Source organism: Gasterosteus aculeatus, chromosome 2 (genome assembly GCF_964276395.1).
Source record: "Gasterosteus aculeatus chromosome 2, fGasAcu3.hap1.1, whole genome shotgun sequence".
In the NCBI taxonomy this organism is placed as follows: Eukaryota; Metazoa; Chordata; class Actinopteri; order Perciformes; family Gasterosteidae; genus Gasterosteus; species Gasterosteus aculeatus.
This window is the reverse complement of record NC_135689.1, coordinates 19,630,120-19,650,461: the sequence shown is the minus strand read 5'-3', so window position 1 is coordinate 19,650,461 and position 20,342 is coordinate 19,630,120.

Genomic DNA, 20,342 nt, shown 5'->3' with positions numbered 1-20,342 from the left:
TTCACATTTTGGTCTGTTAAATATCTCTTATTCAGCATTTGATTGTAACTATCTCCACCCTATGGTATTGCTCCCTGGTGTACAGGGAAAAGAATGGATGTCTGGCTGACACTACATGTACAAAGTTGTTGCGAAGGTTTGTGGGGGGAGGTTGGGTACCCTATACATTGCTACTTTCACATGGTCACTTGTCTAGAAACACTAGGTTCTTGGTTGATGCCTCCGCTGTATTTTGTTTGACCAAAGAAAGTTAGATAATCATGCATAGCCATTTTGTTTGTTCTGTTTCTAGAGGTGGGTAGTCTGGCCTAGTTTTGTAATATTTTTTTCTTTTGTTTGGCTCAACCACAGGTCCCTGCCTACCCCACTCGGTGTACAACATGTTTGATAATAAAGTGTGTAAAATGACCATCTGTGTGAGTAAACTTTCTCCAACTCACTGACCTATGTCGTCCCCCCCACGCCACCTAGACAACCCCAAAAGAGGACGTAACCAATTAGGGGGTCGCCCGGGATCTTTTTCCCTTAAAAAAATAAAATAAAATCATTTGTAGTTTTGAGAAAGTTGATTTATTGTGCATCGCATCCCATTTTGACATAAGCGTACGAAAGTATTGTCTTACGCGGGGAAAAAAACAAAGTATTAGAAAAACTAGTAGAGTTAAAAGTCCTAGCAGTTCCTGTTGGGGATGATCTTCCTTGTACAGGAGCGGAAGCTTCCCCTGTTAGAAGTAGAAAGGGTACATCCGCTATGCCTTCGGGTGAAAAGTTTGACCCTGATGCTCCTCAACTTTGCCTCGTTTTGAACCTTTTTCCCCCAGAGTCCCGTGTATCCAGTGGTGATGCCAGGCTGAAAGTTTGCCTAGCCCGCCTTCAGCTAGAGGCCCAGGAAAAGGGACCTGGTGATGATGTTTCCCCAGCATCAGGTGCTGCTTCATATCGGACAGGAAGTCTGTGATCCACTTGCAGGTGGAGTCGGGCACGTGCCCGTGAGAGAGTTTGTCCTACAGCAGAGATGGGATGATCGTGTTGAAAGTAGAGCTGAACTCCACAAACAGGATCCTTGCGGGCAACGCCGAAAACTGCCGTAAATTGTCAGAAATTGATGTGGGCCTCCCTTGGCAGTTGTCCCCCCATGACCACCCTCCTCCTAATTCTAGGGGAGGCTTTGACATGTAAATGAAAATGCTGTGAGCTATACAAATGCAAATCAGGGTCGCAGAGGGAGTTTTAGCCCAGGTGACATTTTTTTCCAAAGGTAAGAAAATCTCTGGTACAAATAGATCAGGCTCAGTAGTCTAATTATAGTCTTACATTTTAGCTTGAATTGATTTATTTAATTCAAATATGCTAGATTACTGTGTACGCCATTAGCAATGGCAAATGTTATGTAAAAAATATACACAAAATAACTTCTTTAAAAAAATAGTTTTAATCAGGGTAAAATGAGCATTCCATGCAAACAACATTTGAATCAGAATGATGGTCTGCAGAGATCAGTCTCCTAGAGCTCAACTACAGTGCATAGTGGCAGGACTACACTGACCTTTTCTTTGGTCTTAAATGCACAGAGGATGTATTAACCACACATCTTCTAGCAATGCGCTCAACTGGCAGAAATTATGCTGGGTATGACGTGTCTGTTCCCTGCAAGCCCCAAACTTCTATTGGCTTTGCATAAAAATGTCTGTCCAGGTGGGGATGAAGCCAGGAAACTTGTGCAAGAACATGTTTAAATGCCGTACCCTTTGACACAACATTAACAACTATAAACTGCTTTATAATGGCTGGTCGTAGTTCTGCTAGAGGGTCAAGGACGGGTTCCTCAAAACTGTTAGTGTTTCCACACCACTTAGCATGAACATATGCTGACCTTTATGCTCTGCATCTATCGATTGAGTAAGTTACATTCATATATGTTACCCGTTTACATGTCATGGCAAAACATTCAACCTCAGTGACACAAGCGTACATCTGATGATACATTGTCAACATTGCATGTCTGTCAGACTCAAGAGTGTCTGGTGGAATGGAGAAAGAGGCACCACTGTACAGATTTCTAGGGAAAGTTGTTCTGCTGACACCAAAACACTGCTTTACATAGAGCATATCAGCTGTTTCAAAGTCCCAACCATTTGTCTTCCTAAAATACTGATCCTTCCGTATAACAATAACCTCGTATGTGATTGGAGGACCCATAGACTCCTCGTCCAATCACGTGTGAGGTCATAGGCTTGACTGATACAGCAGTACTTGCAAGACGAGCATACAAACAGACGTGTTACTATATTCAGAAGAACTGTATCTCCAGTTCCTTTGTTTGGTTTTTGCTGGTTCGTGAATAATGTCGGGACGACGTCTCGCGTTCAACTCGCCTTCAACTCCTCTCCGCGGTCACCAACTTTCGGCCAGTCCGCAGACAGACAAGAAGAAACTGCTGAATGCTCTCAGTGGATCGTCTCGTCAACTCCAACAACAAACTGCCGATATCAACGAGCGGTTCGCTCCACTGGAGCGTTCAGGACTCTGCGGGTTTCTGTCCATAGAGGAGAGGAACTGACTCAAAGAAGAGGAGACGGGCGCACAATCCCAAGATAGCGGTAAGAATACGTTCGATGACTGAAAGCTAAGCTAAAAGTAGCGTAGCCTCAAACGAAAGCTAAGAGTAGCCTAGTAGCCTTACAAGTGAGCAGAAACAGCTTTATTAAAGTCTATTTTCTTTGCCGTGTCGTTTACAGAAAGCGGTGCGCCGTCTTCACAACTCCGAGACAAATTACAGGCGCCACGAACCGGAGCAAGGGTAAGATTTAAAGAATATGCTTTCATTCTGCGCTATAAGGAAATATATACGTATAGATACCGTGTTGAAGATGACAGTGAACACCAGAGACAGCTGGTCAGCACAATGCTTCAGGGTGCGGGGAGAGACGGAGTCCGGGCCGGCTGCTTTACGGGTTAACGGTTAACGTCTCCAGAATAGAGCGGGTTGTTGCTGGTGAGGTTGGTGGGGGAGGGGAAGGTGATACAGAGGCGTGGGCCCCTGATGGGCTGGCGGAAGGGAAGGGTGGGGGGCAGGTTGGTCAGTATTGTGGATTCCTTCCGTTTCCTGGGCTCCATCATCACCCAGGACCTCGAGTGGGAGCTGAACATCAGCTCCATCACAAAGAAGGCTCAGCAGAGGTTGTTCCTCCTGAGGCAGCTGAAGGAATTCAACCTGCCAAAGACGAGGATGGTCCACTTCTACACGGCCATCATCAAGTCCATCCTCTGCTCCTCCATCATTGTCTGGTACGCTGCAGCCACAGCCAAGGACCAGGGCAGGATGCAGCGTGTCATCCGCTCTGCAGAGAGGGTGATTGGCTGCAAGCTGCCGTCCCTGCAGGACTTGTTCGCTTCCAGGACCCTGAAGCGAGCTAAAAAGATCGTGGCCGACCCCTCTCACCCCGGACATAAACTGTTTGTGCCCCTTCCATCTGGCAGGAGGCTGAGGTCCATCAGGACTAAGACCTCCCGCCACACGAACAGTTTCTTCCCGTCGGCAGTCAGGCTCATCAACAGAGCCCGGTCCCCCACTGACTGACTATAACATTCCACCGGTCACTCCCCACACTGCACATGTCACTTTAACAGTAATTTATCACTTTGTCATCACTCGACACTTTGTTACTTGTTCGCTAGTGCACTTTATGCTTAATATTTTTTACTTAATTTTTAACTTTAACTTCATTCCCTTGTTTTATACTAACCCATAACCTTATTCTACTAACCCTTTGCATTAGCATTTCATTTTATTACTTGTGCACTGCTGTCTTGTTGTCTATTGTCACATGGTCTACCGTCGCGCACCAACCGCCAAGACAAATTCCTTGTGTTTGACATATTTTGTAAATAGATGTTTCCTGATTCCTGATAGATGTAGAGGTGTGAGCACCTGATGAGCTGGGGGAGGGAGGGGTGGAGGGCTGCATCAGGTTGGTGGAGCTGTGGGGGATGGGATCAGGATATTGTCTTTCGAATCTGCAGTAGAACTCATTCAGCTCGTCTGTGGTGTACTGCATGCTCAAAACATCGCAGCATTGTTTATTTAGGCTGCTCACATAACGTTTATCTTTTTATTAACAGGCCAAAGAAAAAGGAGACTGAAATTTGAACTTTGAACAGATGTATTCCAAAGAATTTTACCTAAAGACAGGACATTTGTGCAATAGAAGTAGGCATGTTTTTGTAACTGAGAGTAGAGTTATTAAGTCAGAAAAGACAGAGAGCCGGAGACGGGAAATAGAGAGCAACAGACAGGATAAACTAACAAACAAGTAGAGGATGAACAAACAGAACAACCAACAGTGTAGATGGAAGAAGACAGGAAAGACTCCAACTGCAGGGCCAGATAGAACGCTTTTCCAAAATTAGTGGACCTCTACATGGACATTTATTACAAGAGGGAACCTCAACACACACTACTGGTGTGCTGTGTGCCGTATTCAAAACTCATGTTGCCACCAGGGTGTGACAGATGTAGTGCGCCACATAAAAACCAAAGCTCACCAAGAAAAGCAACAAGCTCTTCAGTAAACAGCCACAATATCTCAATATACAATGCCTGTTCCTGTTGGAGGGATGTCTGCACAAGAGGTTAAGATATGATATGTGTAATAGTCCTGTCAAGGTTCAGTCAAGTTTTTGGGAGGATTAATCATTTTAAATTTATTACAGATAAGAAGGGCTGCGGTCAAAATGACAGCTGGGTTGGTAGTTCATAACATCGACATCATAACAACTTCTATTCCAGGGTTTCCGGCTTGCAAGCTACTTTTCAACTAACCAGGACATGGCGATTAACCCCCCAACCATGCCAGCTGACGGGGGGGTAAATAGTAGTGACACGCTCCAAAAGCGCATAACAAGTCAATATGAAGAAAACAACGAGCCTCTCATCTGTCAGAAGGAGGAAACCGTCACAAGCATCCCGCACATGCTTGGTCTTTACCTTACTGGAGTCAGCCTGGGTTGTGTGGAATTAAATTAAATGCGTCCGTTAGTAAGCAAGAATCGCTAATTAGCATTAGTTTCGGTCATCTCCCGCTGTAGACTGCGCATGCGTGACGTAATGTCATTTTTTTATCGATGGCACAGGATCGACTGATACTGCCTTTGAGACCTGGTCGATCGCGATCGACTTATTGAGCACCCCTGCTTTAGCCTTTGCAGACCACCTGGGGCCTCTCCTAAAAGACTGTTTGAGATTCGAAGACGACGCGGGACTTCAGGTGTGCCAGGACTAAGTCATCCTGCATTACTAACCGCTGGGGCCTTATTTCACACAAGGGCTTGTAAAGGAGCTCAAAAACAGCCCATACACCCTTGTTACAGATGGGTCAAATGACACAGGTATTTTCAAAACTATTTATCTCTTCTGCAAAATATTTGCTTTGTGTAAACATCAAACAACATGTAAATTTGTATAATTCTAACTCGTCATTATAGTGCAAAAGATGAACCCGCTTACTGTCTGGGTCTTCATGAAAAGCAAAGTTGTCCATCAAATTTGATTATGTGCACAACAAGTGGGAAGACATCTGGGACAGCAAGCGAGATCTTCGCCAAGATTAACTTTACCTTAGAGGAGCATGGTATCCCTTGGAGAACTGTGTTGCTCTCTCAGTTGACAATGCAACTGTGAACATCGGACCACGCAATTCCAAATTCCAAATTGCTTCTAGGGTGCTCCAGAAACACCCCAACACCTATATTCATGGTTGTCCTTGTCATGTGGCACAAAACACCGCCAAAATTGCAGGAGGGGTATTTTTTAAGTGAGTTATGGCCTGACTTATCTCTACATGTAACTTTATATTTGTATCCTAATTACATGCAATGCATTAATTAACATTCAGCCAATGCAGGTGTTTGAAAACTATTTTGATTTGGAGGACATCGGTTACTGGTTCAAAGGTAGTACAAATCAAAAAGGATACTATGAAACATGCATACCAATCAGGTAAGTGTAATATTGAAATGCAAAGCTTTAGAAAAGATATGACATGGAGTTAAAATGTTTGAAACAATTTTGTGAGCTGCATGAAGCTGAGTACATGGAGGTCCTCCTGCACATCTCAGTTTGTTGGCTAACCTTGAACGTTGTGCAACCAGAGGCTTTACGAACCTCTCACGAGCTACTTCAAATCTGCTAGTATGGTCATCAATTTTCAATTTCATTATGCAGCAACTACATGGATTGTTAGTCAGATACTTTTTGAAAACCCCTTGGTTTTGTGTCATTCATTAATTAATTCAAGATGAAAATCAGGCCAGATTCATGAGGCTTGTGCAGGCATTTACTGACCCCATTGCAGAAGTGTTCCTGCTGTTCTACTAAGCCACCGTACCAACCTTCACTGATTTCAACTTGCTTCTCCAGAGAGAGCAGTCAGCAATATATTTGTTACACGATGGGGAGTTTGGATCTTGCTGTTTCCCCATTCTATTTCTTGCTGATATCTGCAGGGATCTAATACTATTTTTGTAAATATATATGGACAGAGGGTGAAATTCGTACTTTACGTGTGCGTCTTTCTCAATGTGCGTTCTTGTGTTCTTGTCGACTCGTAAAACAGAGCAAGCTATGTTCAAAATGTATGGTTCCAGCAGATCTGCAATGCCATGAGGAGCCTTGTGAAATTGACTATAAAGAGAAGGCAAACCATTTGCCAGGTTAGTGTTTGAGTATTATTGTGATCATGCACTTTGATATGTGATCATAAAATGTGATATTTAGCCTTGATGAGTAGAAAAGGTTTGCGATAGTCCTTCCAACAGTCAGCTTGTGGTTGGATTTTATGCCCTATGTGTCAAGATGATACTGCTGCATGTTACACCATATCTGGTTAACATAAATGGTTTATTTGTACAGGGAAAAGTTGAACATTGGGTTCATGACCAGGGCTAAACTTAACAGATATCTTGATGAGGGTGACATCACACCACGGCAGGTGGATGAAGCTGTATTGAGTTTCCTAACAAGTGCTGTGGGCTATGCACTTCAGAAGCTGCCACTGGAAGAGCCCCCCCCCCCCCCCGGTTAGCCCCCCACACATTGACGTTGGATCTGTGGGAAACACTGCAATATACCTATAACTTAACATTTGGTTACTCTACTTTCATAAATAGGTTCCCACAGCACGACCACCTGGGTGAGGAGTTTCTGAATTATCAGACCATGCCAACAACCTCCCTTCAGGACAAAACAGATGGACAGCTTCCGGGCTGGAATGGAAACATAAAAAAGGTATACTATTTTTTGCCTTTGTTTTTGGCAGGTGTGGCTTCGCTACATGGGACATGGAGCAGCCGGGGCTCGAACCACCAATCCAGCGCAGCCCCTCTACTCCATGCGCCACCGTCAACCTGATAATTCACTGAGTTCCCTGACATTTTGAGCCACTACTGGTGGCTGCGTGCGATGTTCACCTCAGTAATCATTTCTTAATTTAAATGAAAACTAAACAAAAGCTTGATACTAGTAAAATACTTCACAGTCAAGAACTGTATTAAAATGTGTTTGCAAGACCAGCTGACGTGGTGAAGCAGTGATATCATCGTCAGCTGCTGTTCCAAATTGCTGAAATGACCATTCTCCTGAACCCGTAAGTCAGGACTTGAGTCCGTCTCACGAGTTTATTCTTGCAGGAACGCAAGTCTGTTTTAGGTATCGAGAAAGAGCCATTGTCTGCAGTGTCCCTAATTGCTTCCACCTGTGTCTAATCACCTGCACCATCCCAGTGCATAGAAACCACATGTGTCCCTTTTTCTCTGGTTGGTTCATTGAGTTTCCTACGTCACTGTTGAGTGTCTTGTCTATGTCGGTGAGGGTCAGGGGTTAGCGTCAAAACACCAGGCTAAGATTAATCCTGGGGTCTCATGTGCTAAATCAGCTGCCGCTCTGAACTTAAGTTTTTCCGTTGTGTTCGGATTTATTTTTATTAATATGCATTAGTTGTCATGAGTTTGATTTAAAACCCTTCTATTGCAGTTTAGATCAGTGGTCCCCAACCTTTACCATTTTCATGTCAGACAATATTTTGTGGACCGGTCAAGAAGGTCCGGCGGATAATCAACATGTCGAAATAACGAGGGGGGGTAGCAGTCGTGCTCGCTGTCCTCTGGTGGCCGAAACTGCCGTGTGCAGTGAGGAGTGAACAATTGTAAACGTGATGAGGGTGATATATACAGTTGTGGTCAAAAGTTTACATACACTTGTAAAAGAACATAATGTCATGGCGCTCTGAGTTTCCAGTTATTTCTACAACTCTGATTTTTCTCTGAGTGATTGGAACAGATACTTCTTTGTCACAAAATGCATTCATGAAGTTTGGTTCTTTTATGACTTCATTATGGGTTAACAGAAAAAGTGACAGTTGTGAACAGCTGTTTAGTTAAATCAATTCAGTAAGTTGACTCAACATGAATGGAGCCATGATACTACGATTTACCATGGCAACAACCTCAAACAATCGGTCGGCGTACTTCAGAAAAATGTTTTAAAAGTTTCTCACGGCCCTACATACAGTAGCTTTTCTAATATTCTCTGCATCACCAATGTTGTAAAGGAAACTGCAGTTTGCAAAAAACCTAATGCTACACAAAGAATCTGCTCGGATGTGAGAGCATGTCTACGATGAGTGACGTTAGTTATAGGAGTACGGATGAGGTTATGTACATATATAATGGAAGAAAATTGATGTCGTTCAAACAAGTAGTCATCTGGAAATGACAATATATCTAATCGGGCCTCAATATTCTCTCCCGTCATGTGTTTAACACCCTGCAAAGTAATAGCGCTTCTTCATCAACAGGATTGTCCAGAAAATGACATGCCATCTTTGTTTCCCTCATCTCAGGGAGTTTCAACTAAACTTCCGCTTCTTGAAATAGCCCCCAGGTCCTCTCAGCCACACACACCTGGATTTTTGAATGGAGAAGATCCTTTATTGCAGAGCCACGCCAGCTCAGGTGTGGCTCATCCAGCTGACGACCTTTCAATCAGCCCCCGCAACAATAATCAAAATCACAAGGCAAACTGGGATGTGGCAGGGTTGTCACAAGTCCCATTCACCTGTGTTTCTTCCTAAAACCCTTTTTTTTCCCACAAATTTTAGTGTCTTCAGAATCAGAGTTGTATTTATTGTCTTTAAATACACATTAAGATGAATCCAACATATTGTAGCAAACGGATAAATTGATGAAGAAGACGTTATCTTTCAGTCCGGACACTAACTTTCACACCTTTTACGGATCTGTATAAATACCTGTAGGCAACCATTGGTCTCGAGTTCGTTCCTGCGAGACCAGCAGCTCCTCAGCTAAGATGTTCTTTTTACCATGACACCCTTACTTTTGCTTTTAACCTTTCGATTTGCGATGTCCTTTGTCCGTCCGGCGTTTCTTCATTTTGAACACAACACATACTTGTATCCAAGTGAAATTTGTGCAAAATCGGAAGGAAGATGGCGCCGTTGATGGCCGCCACGGTGCGCTTCGTTTTTTGTTGTTTTTGTTGTTAATTACGTTTGCTGCTGCGATTCCCGGAGCTCTTTCACCAGAGATGAGCTCTTGAACAACTCCAGCGGAGTTACTTCCAACTTTCCTGCTTTCTTCCGTGGAATTACTGGACATTATAGTCAAAGGTGCGCTCACCTTTTGTCACGCGGTGAGACGCCGTAGGAGAGGAAAACGGGCCGGCTCGCTGGTGAGACTCCGCAGGCGTGGTTCTCGCACTCCGCTGCCAGGCATCTTTCTCTCCAACGTGCGCTCACTGTGCAACAAACTGGACGAAATTCAGCTGCTGATGAGGAGAGACAGAGACTTTTATACATCCTCCGTTTTGTTCTTCAGAGACGTGGCTCTGCGGATCGATACCGGACTCCGCGCTCCAGCTGGCGGGCTTCCAGCTGCTCCGAGCGGACCGCGACACAGAGCTCTCCGGCAAGACGAAGGGTGGAGGAATCTGCTTCTACTTCAACAACAGCTGGTGCAACGACATAACGGTGATCCTAAAACACTGTTCTCCTGATCTGGAAACTTTTTTTATCAACTGCAAACCCTTTTATTCCCCACGTGAGTTTGCTTCATTCATCCTGGTCGGTGTTTACATGCCGCCGGCGGGCAACGTGCACAAGGCACAGCGGACACTCGCCGACCAGATACGGCGTGTGGGGCGGACCAACCCGGACTCTTTACAAAGGAAAGGAACAAAGGAAATCTCACCCATGAACTTCCTAAATACAGACAGTTTATTAAATGCCCCACCAGAGAGGAGAAAACGCTGGATCACTGTTACACCACAGTAAGCAGGGCTTATCACGCCGTCCCTCGTGCTGCACTGGGACACTCTGACCACGTCATGGTCCATCTGATTCCTGCATACAGGCAGAAACTAAAGCTCTGCAAACCTGTGGTGAGGGAATTCAAGAAGTGGACCAGTGAGGCGCTGGAGGGCGTGCTTTGACTGCACAGACTGGGATGTTTTCAGGATGGCTACTGACAGTCTGGATGAGTTCACAGAGGCTTTAACTTCCTACATCGGCTTCTGTGAGGACAGCTGTGTACCATCATGCACCAGGGTGAGTTACAACAACGACAAACCCTGGTTCACAGCGGAACTCAGAACACTACGTCTGCAGAAGGATCAGGCATTTAGGAGTGGGGACAAAGACTTGTACACAGAGTCAAAATACAAGTTTAGCAACTTGGAGAGAGACGTTAACCGGCTCTTTAGAAAACTAAATCCCCGTAAGGCAGCCGGTCCGGACTCAGTCTCCCCTCACTCCCTGAAGCATTGTGCTGACCGGCTGTTTCCGGTGTTCACTGACATCTTCAACACCTCCCTGGAGACATGCCACGTACCAGCCTGCTTCAAGGCCTCCACCATCATTCCTGTCCCCAAGAAGCCCAGGATCACAGGACTCAATGACTACAGGCCCGTCGCCCAGTCATGAAGTCTTTTGAACGGCCAGTCCTGTCCCACCTGAAGTCCCTCACCGACCCCCTCCTGGACCCCCTGCAGCCTACAGAGCCAACAGGTCTGTGGACGACGCTGTCAACATGGCCCTCCATTACATCCTCCAGCATCTGGACTCCCCAGGAACCTACGCCAGGATCCTGTTTGTGGACTTCAGCTCTGCTTTCAACACCATCATCCCGTCTCTGCTGCAGGACAAACTCTCCCAGCTGCACGTGCCTGACTCCACCTGGAAGTGGATAACAGACTTCCTGTCTGACAGGAAGTAGCATGTGAAGCTGGGGAAACATGTCTCAGCCTCTCGGACCATCAGCACCGGTTCCCGCCAAGGCTGCGTTCTTTCCCCTCTGCTCTTCTCCCTGTACACCAACAGCTGCACCTCCAGCCACCAGTCCGTCAAGCTCCTAAAGTTTGCGGATGACACCACCCTCATTGGACTAATCTCTGGTGGTGATGAGTCCGCCTACAGGTGGGAGTCTGACCATCTGGTGTCGTGGTGCAGTCAAAACAACCTGGAGCGCAACGCTCTAAAGACAGTGGAGATGGTTGTGGATTTCCGGCGGAACAGAGCCCCACCCTCCCCCATCACCCTGTGTGACTCCCCCGTGACTATTGTGGATTCCTTCCGTTTCCTGGGCTCCATCATCACCCAGGACCTCAAGTGGGAGCTGAACATCAGCTCCATCCTCTGCTCCTCCATCACCGTCTGATACGCTGCAGCCACAGCCAAGGACAAGTGCAAGCGTGTCATCCGCTCTGCAGAGAGGGTGATTGGCTGCAATCTGCCGTCCCTGCAGGACTTGTTCGCTTCAAGGTCTCTGAAGCGAGCTAAAAGGATCGTGGCCGACCCCTCCCACCCCGGACAAAAACTGTTTGTGCCCCTTCCATCTGGCAGGACGCTGAGGTCCATCAGGACTAAGACCTCCCGGCACACGAACAGTTTCTTCCCATCGGCAGTCGGGCTTATCAACAGAGCCCGGTCCCCCACTGACTGACTATAACACTCCACCGGTCACTCCCCTTCATACTGCACATGCCACTTTAACTGCAATTCATCACTTTGTCGTCACTCGTCACTTTGTCACTTGTCTGTTACTTGTTCGTTAGTGCACTTTATGCTTAATATTTTTTTTTTTAATATTTAAAATGTTCAACTTTATTCCCTTGTTTTATACTAACCCATAGCCTTATTCTACTAACCCACTGCATTAGCATTTCATTCTACTTTATTTTATTACTTGTGCACTGTTGTCTTGTCTGTCTACTGTCGCGCACTAACCGCCAAGACAAATTCCTTGTATGTTTGGCATATTTTGGCAAATAAATGTTTCCTGATTCCTGATACAGGTATTCATAGCTTGAGAGAAAAGGCCACCGTGAAACTTTTTAAGGCATACACTATTCCGTCAGGGCCCCCTTAGAGGATATAGGGACATTGTAAGACACGTCAAATCCTCATGTCGCTTTTGCTTTTCTTTTTTTTTTTTACTATGGCTTTGTGTTAGGGTTGGTGATGAAGCCGCAAGGCTGTGCCAGTTTGGGAACCGCTTCACTATACAAACACAAACTTGACAGTCACAGCAGGTTTGTTGCAGTCATTTGATGCATGCATAGATCTTTCAAAAGTAATACGACAGCAGGACAGTGATCTAGGGAGAGTAATACTTTTCATCAACTTTCCAATAAATAAATGAAAACAAGGAAAGGACAAAAACTCCAAATAGAAAATGAAGTGTCCCTCGCTATTTAAAAAAAAAAAAATAACTGAGCAGGTTCGGGAGAACATCGATTTTTGGCTTGGCTGAGGCTAAAAACTATTAGAAAATACCATCAGGCTGCTTACATTAAGGGGCTCGAGTCATGTTTTATCAAGGCACATTGTTACCTTTGAGGCTATTGCACTTTGTGACAATTCATATGGCAAGGACCTAGAGGTTTTTCAATTATTCCAACCAATTTGGAATAATGTAACTGACCCAAAGCCGTTGACGATGAAGCCGTTATTACCGGGGAAAGCAAAGACTGAGTGCAGATGGAGGCAAAATGCAGAGCAGGGTGTTTTCTTTTACCCTTGGATTGCCCTAATTATACAGAGCATTGATTTTACAATGCATCCATGGATTGATTAGAAGAGCCCTGCACCTCCCTGAGGAGAGAGGGCTTCGCTCTCACTGTTCTTCTCTCTGCTTGTCCTTCGCTCCCTTCTACTTTAATTCCATTATTTCTTCTCTTTTTCTTTCATAGTTCCTTCATCTTCCTATGACAGTTATACTTATCTATACTGAACACACTAAGACAAAGAACTTCTCTTTGACTGAACACACTAAAACAACATACATACATATATTAGTGTAGTGGGGGGAACAAGTATTTTGGTCTCCAGGACCTTGAGATCAGTGCTGTAGTGGTAAAATTAGAGGTGGGTAAACTCTGAATTTTGTGATCATACAGACCTCGACGCGATGCGAAGCAACGCAACACAAAGTGTCGCGACTTGTCAATGACAATGAATAAATGTGTAGTTTGTAGTTTATTAAATTTAAGAAAACAGTAAAGAAAAGTATGTCAACACAATTGCAGATTAAGAACTATCTACATATGGAGTCTCCTTTTTACAGTAGTGCCCAGAGGGCCTCCTTGTCCTCCACGTCAGGTCCTGCCTTGCACAGAGGAGCCATGAACCCCAAAACACGTTCATGGCTCCTCTGTGCTTCTCCTCTCTCTATTGGACCTGGTGTTTCTCCTCTCCCTGTGCGCTCTGCATCATTGCCTGTCCTATCACTGCCTGAACAAATGTGTTGAATTTAAGAGTTAACCAGTTAAGCAACCTGTCAATTACACTGACAATATAAGTTAAAGGAACACTCATGTACTACCTACGTCATCATAAATAGCCTATACAACATGTTTTTTTCACATTGAGAACTGACTTGTTTTCTAATCTACGCGTCACCAGGCGTTTTTCGTTTACCGTGCACGACCAGCGAACACAGAGCGCGCGACTACTACCCCCCCGTCGGTCGTTCCGCCCGCAACGACTACCTACCCCCCCCCCCCCCCCACCGTCGGACCTTCTCGACCGGTCCGCGAAATATTGTCTGACATGAAACCGGTCCGTGAGGTAAAAAAGCTTGGGGACCGCTGGGCTGATCCACAACGTGTATGTGCCTCCTGGATCCTGATTGGTGTCGCTGCTGCAGCCGCAAAGCACTGATTGGATGCTCACAGACCGTAATACAGCGCAGATGAAAAGGATTCAGACTACGGCGTTTATATGTTCAACAATAGGAAACGTAGTCTTAGCTGTTTTAAAATTACACCAAGTTTATTTCGGATTATTCCAACGGAAGAATACAAGGCGCAGGGAACTTTGAGATGCGTAAACGCCACGTATAGGTGCGTAAACGCTATTTCCAAATTCTAGAGGTGCGTAAACGGCGTTTATGTGCGTTTACCCTCCACTACAGCCCTGCTTGAGATGCTTCGTACGGAGCCACTCCTTAGTTGCACTGGCTGTGTGTTTCGGGATGTTGTCATGCTGGAAGACCCAGCCATGACCCATCTTCAATTCTCTCACTGAGGGAAGGAGGTTGTTGTCTCACGATACATGGCCCCATCCATCCTCCCCTGAATACGACGCAGTCAAGCCTGTCTCCTTTGCAGAAAAGCATCCCCAAAGAATGATGTTTCCACTTCCATGCTTCACGGTTGGGATGGTGTTCTTTGAGTTGTACTCATCCTTCTTCTTCCTCCAAACACAGCGAGTGGAGTTTAGACCAAAAAGCTCTATTTTCGTCTGCCATACCTCCTCTGGATCATCCAGATGGTCATTGGCAGACGGGCCTGGACATGCGCTTGCTTGACCTTGAGTGCGCAGGATTTTAATCCATGACTGTGTAATGTGTGGGCCCCAGCTCTCTTCAGGTCATTGACCAGGGCCTGCCGTGTAGTTCTGGGCTGATCCCTCACCTTCCTCATGATCATTGATGCCCCACGAGGTGAGATCTTGCATGGAGCCCCAGACTGAGGGACATTGACCGTCATCTTGAACTTCTTCCATTTTCTAATAATTGTGCCAATGGTTGTTACCTTCTCACCAAGCTGCTTGCCTATTGTCCTGTAGCGCATCCCAGTCATCCCTTGTGCAGGTCTACAATTTTATCCCTGATGTCCTTACACAGCTCTCTGGTCTTGGCCATTGTGGAGAGGTTGGAGTCTGTTTGATAGTTGCAGCCCTACTGTCCACACACTAACGATTATTTTGATAATCGGTTGATTATTTCTTCGATTAATCGAATGAAAAATTAATGGTCCAAAAGAGGCGAGTAAATAAAAACATATCTTAGTCTTGCTAACTGCTTTACTGTTGTTATTAGCGAGCTAACGCTAGCTTGATCAGCTGAATAACGAGTAAACAGCAGCAGCAAAGCTGCTGAAGGCTCATTACGTTCCTCACGTCAAAACGGGACAACGTGGTGCTCCCGAACCATGTTCCTCCCCCCCAATACTCTCACACATTGGACGACTAGTCGAACAGACGTCTCTGCCTGCGTCATGTGACTCACAACAACTGCGGGAGCTGCTGGCTGCTCTTTCCTTTACGTCGCCTCGCCGCTTTGAGCAACTCGTGACGTAATAATCGCGCGACACAACGAATCGATAATTAAAAGCGTTTGTTGTTGCAGCCCCAGTGGACAGGTGTCTTTTATACAGGAAGGGCATCCTAAAGGTAGAGAACAGGAGGGCATCCTAAAGACAAACTAACGGGTCTGTGAGAGCCGCAATTCTTACTGGTTGGTAGGTGATCAAATACTCATGTCAACCCCAACATGCTTTGTAAGTGGGAAAAACAAAATCTGCATCAAATACTTGTTCTCCCCACTGTTTATTAGGATGCCCCAATGAACCTAGTTTGTTGATCAGTGTGTTGAAGAAAGACCAACCCACAAAACACAATCAATTATTTTGGATAAAATGTGCCAGTTTTCATCCAGCTCCTCGTTCCCTCACCGCGAAAGCTGTGTCCGTCGTCCTGCTGGGTAGCAATGTTAACTTGCCCTAACACCGCGAACTTAATGAAATAAATGCTGAGATGATGATGGTTATCTTATAATGAAGAGATGAAAATACAGTTAGATTGGAAGGATCAATTGCCTTGGGCAGCAGGAAAGGTGGGGGAAAAAGTAGTGGGCCAGGAATGGAGAGAGACAAGTGTTTAAAAATCAATTACACATGAAATATGACACGAGTCAGCAACACCGCCCTCAGGGGAACCTGGGAAATATGTTCTCTCCCGTGTGTCAGTAAATCTGCTCTTCCTACAAATTAATTTAAATTTTTTTGTAGAGAAGTGGGGGGAATAAAAAACGGTTTGGATGTAAGTGTGCTGCTTATGTACACAAGCAATAATTCCAACAACAGTATTATTAATTAATAAAGTGGAGTGAAAGGGAAGAAGGATGGAGCTGGGCGCAGACACAGCGTTACTTGGGCAGTGTCAGCAGGGCAGCGAGTCAAAGGGAGACACTGCAGCAGCTACTGCTTTGAACGCAGGCTCAAAGATTGACCTAAGGAGGCTGAAGAAAGTAGGTGAGAGGACAGGGAGGGAGAGAAAAATGAGAGTAGGGGAAAGATGAGGGGAAGGCCAGGAATAACCGTCCACTGGGAGACATTTGGACATTTGGGTTGGATAATGTAGGAACAGAGAGCATAATTGGAGTTGAAATTAAAAGCCAAGACAAGGAGGTGACAAGACACATTTGCAGATGTGCCAGCACAAGGCACACAACAAGCATTAGAACAACAAAAACGATCAACACTTAATGAACACTTAATTAAATTGTGTAATTCATTTCCAACATAAATGTATGTATATCAGGGCTGTTAATAAATTAACCAATTAATCGCACATTTTGAAATTCATTAATCACGATTAATCAGGCTTAAAAGTTTGTTTTTCTTTTAAAGACTCAATTTTACACATAAGGAGTAATCACTTTAGAAGACATGTATTTTAGACACTGTTGTTTAATGTATTTTAAACACAAAACTACACTCATGTGGTCATCCTCTCCTCGTGAACTTTGCTGCGCTCTCAACTCTCCATCATTTGATTGCTGTGTTTGAAGTGCCAACAATCTCCCGACATTTAGCCAGGACGTCTTCCATCCCACTGTCTTCTTCTCTGCAGACTGTATGCTGCGTAGGGTAGATGTTCAGATTGAGGTAGCCTAGCAGCTAGCTTAGACACATTTTATGGGTCATTGGTGCTTTCATGTAAACTAATACGGTACCCGTTGGTGGCACGGCAGATTTATTTAGATCTATTGTTACGAAAGAAATTGAATTGAATAAGCCATTATAAGCCATACAATTCGTCTCTGAGGACGTTACAATCTGCACAAGATCCGGCATTTCCCTGTGTTTCGGCCGTCGGACAATTCCACATTTCTGGGGAATATGTAATGTCTTTCTTGGAGAGAGTTACAGAATAACTAAGACTTAACTGACTTTAATGTGGACCCTTTATTGTGCTTAAACACAGAAGAGAAACGCAACCTAAAATAGACAGCATCAGAGACTGTGTGGTCAGTGAACGGAACTATGTGTGGTCCATCTAAAGCTTTACATCCAGCACATCATCATCAGAACATTAGTGCATCTCCTCCTATTAATATGTGAGGATCATTCCATCCCCACAAAACTTTAAAATTCAAAGTGACACACCCGCAAAATTACATAAACACACTCCCAGTCATTGTCTCTCTCTCTCTTCGTCCATGCATTTCCCCCAGCTCTGCGCTGACCCTATGTTTTTTTTTTGGGTGGCTGGGCCGACTTGGCAGGGCAGTATCCCCTGATGAAGCGCATTGATCCTTGTTGGGTTATGAGAAGGCTTTAGTGGCTTCGTGGAGATGTTAATAAGCCTGGCTTTATTCCGGAAGAGCTATAATTAGCCGGTTGGAAATGTGCTTACGGGGCACACTGTCACTCTGTTGAGGCACACATTGCTGAACTTGACCATGCACACATGCAGGAGACGTTGTGCACAAGAAAAGACGTGCAAGAACACACACATATAGGACAGTACCTCATTTCATAGACCACCGAGATAGCGCTGAGAACAACATTCCCCATTTATTCAATTAACAGTTTCATTAGTGAGCCAGGCAGTGAGACTTGATACCCCCGCCGCTCATCTTATACTGTGCTTTTTAATTCTGTTCTTTTCTTTGTCCTCATTCCTATCATCCGTTCTTTGCTTTACTTCTGTTGATGAACCGACAATTTCACAAAGGATCAGTGCTCTTAATTCCGAATTCATATATCTTGCCTTGTGTTACACATACCTCCTTTGCTTGAATATCAAGATTATTATTCACAATAACAATAGCTTTGAAAGAATTGTAGTGGATTAAATGTGTAGGCAGTACAATGTTTCCTTCTGATATATTGTAGAAAGGGAAGTTAATTGGGTTTCAATCAGTGCTGATATTCCTGCCTCTCTGAGAGACACAAGCAGAAGCAGCTGATGCGGCTGAAAAGCATTTGTTTTCACCAAACTAGACTCTTAAGCTCTAATTTTATACCTGCATGACGGTTCAGCCGGGACTGAGCAACTTTCATACTAAGAAAGAGAGCCCGCCTCCAATGCTTTAACCATCCATCCATCCATCCATTGTCAAACCGCTTATCCTGCACACAGGGTCGCGGGGGGGCTGGAGTCCATCCCAGCCAACTTCGGGCGATAGACAGGGTACACCCTGGATTGGTCGCCAGCCAATCGCAGGGCTACACAGAGACACACAACCATTCACACTCACATTCACACAACTACGGGCAATTTAGAGTCCCCAATCAACCTGATCCCCAGAGCATGTCTTTGGACTGTGGGAGGAAGCCGGAGAACCCGGAGAGAACCCACCCATGCTTTAACCAGTTCTCTCAATATATCCATGTGGAGAACATAGCTGTGACGGAGCGTCCGTCACTGGCTGCATACGCAGCACTCACACACACACACCCACCAAACAGTTTAGAAAACGAGAAGCAGGTGTAGTGATTGCCTGCAATCAGGAGCCAGAGGTTGTCAATTAGCCTAATGGGAGGAAAAAAGGAGAGTTTTTGTTTGAAGTGTGGCCGTGGTAGGTCATGGTAAAAAGCCATTGAGAGAGCGAGATGGTGACTTTTTGGTTTATTTCTTTTATTTGTTTTTACTTTGGCCAAGTCTTATTACTGTAATGTTATCACTGGTTTCCACTTTCAAAGAATAATAATAAAAATGCACCAACTCTACCTACGGCTACGCCATCGTTTTGTGAGATTCAGCAAGGACTGAGCGTGAACCCGTCACAATAGCTCTTTAAGAATATTTGAATACCATAGGCGTAACCACTCATTTTTTGGGGGGGTCGTGTCCCCCCTAATATTGAGAAGGTACCAATCCCCCCCCCCCCCTCAATATACAAAAGAAAATATGTAAAATATATCTATTTACACATATTGACCGTACCGCTGGCCGGTCTGATCGTCAGCGCCCCCTGTTGGCTGTACTGTTCGCCGGTCGGATCGTGGCCGCCACCCTTCCCTATCATTTTAATGGTATGGCCCGCGTTTGGGTGTGGGCAGTATTTGGCGCGAACCTGAAATGAGTTTGACACCTTTATGGTAGAGTAATGGTGGATTTTAGGTTACCTAGCAGCCGAGCGTTCAGGTTTTTTTCAAACTAACTTGATACAGAGCTAAATGTGTAAGCAAATAAAACGAGTAGCCTCATAAAAGCACGAGTTGCTGTTTTTTCTGATAAAATGACATGTGGTCACGATGCATGCATCACAGAGACAGGGAAAGAGACAGGCAAGATGAAAGCAGTGGCCAGACAGGGACAAGCTCTGGACATGCAGATGATCAGGTGAGAAATTAATGTGAAATTTAATGCAATTTAGTATTGCTGTAACGCACCACAAGAGACCAGAGTGAACTCAAGCGCAGAGCGCAGTTTTATTAGCGGGGTACAGACAAGGATCAGGCGTGGTAGGGTCCGGTGAACAGGCAGGGGTCGAAAGCCGGGAGCGCGGAGGTAGGCAGAGGTACCGTCGAGGGTCAGGCAGGCGTGAACGAGGTCTGGGACAAAGGACAGGTCAATAACAGGTAGGCAGAAACAGGATATCAAGAGAACGCTCAGAATGTGATGGCAACATGCACAAGACTTCGCAACGGCTTCTGAGGCTTCGGCAGCTTAAATGCCCAACCTCTCCTGATGAGAGACGAGCCACAGGTGCGTTGGTGGGAGTGGCCGTGCCCGCTCAGTGGGCTGATCCTGAGT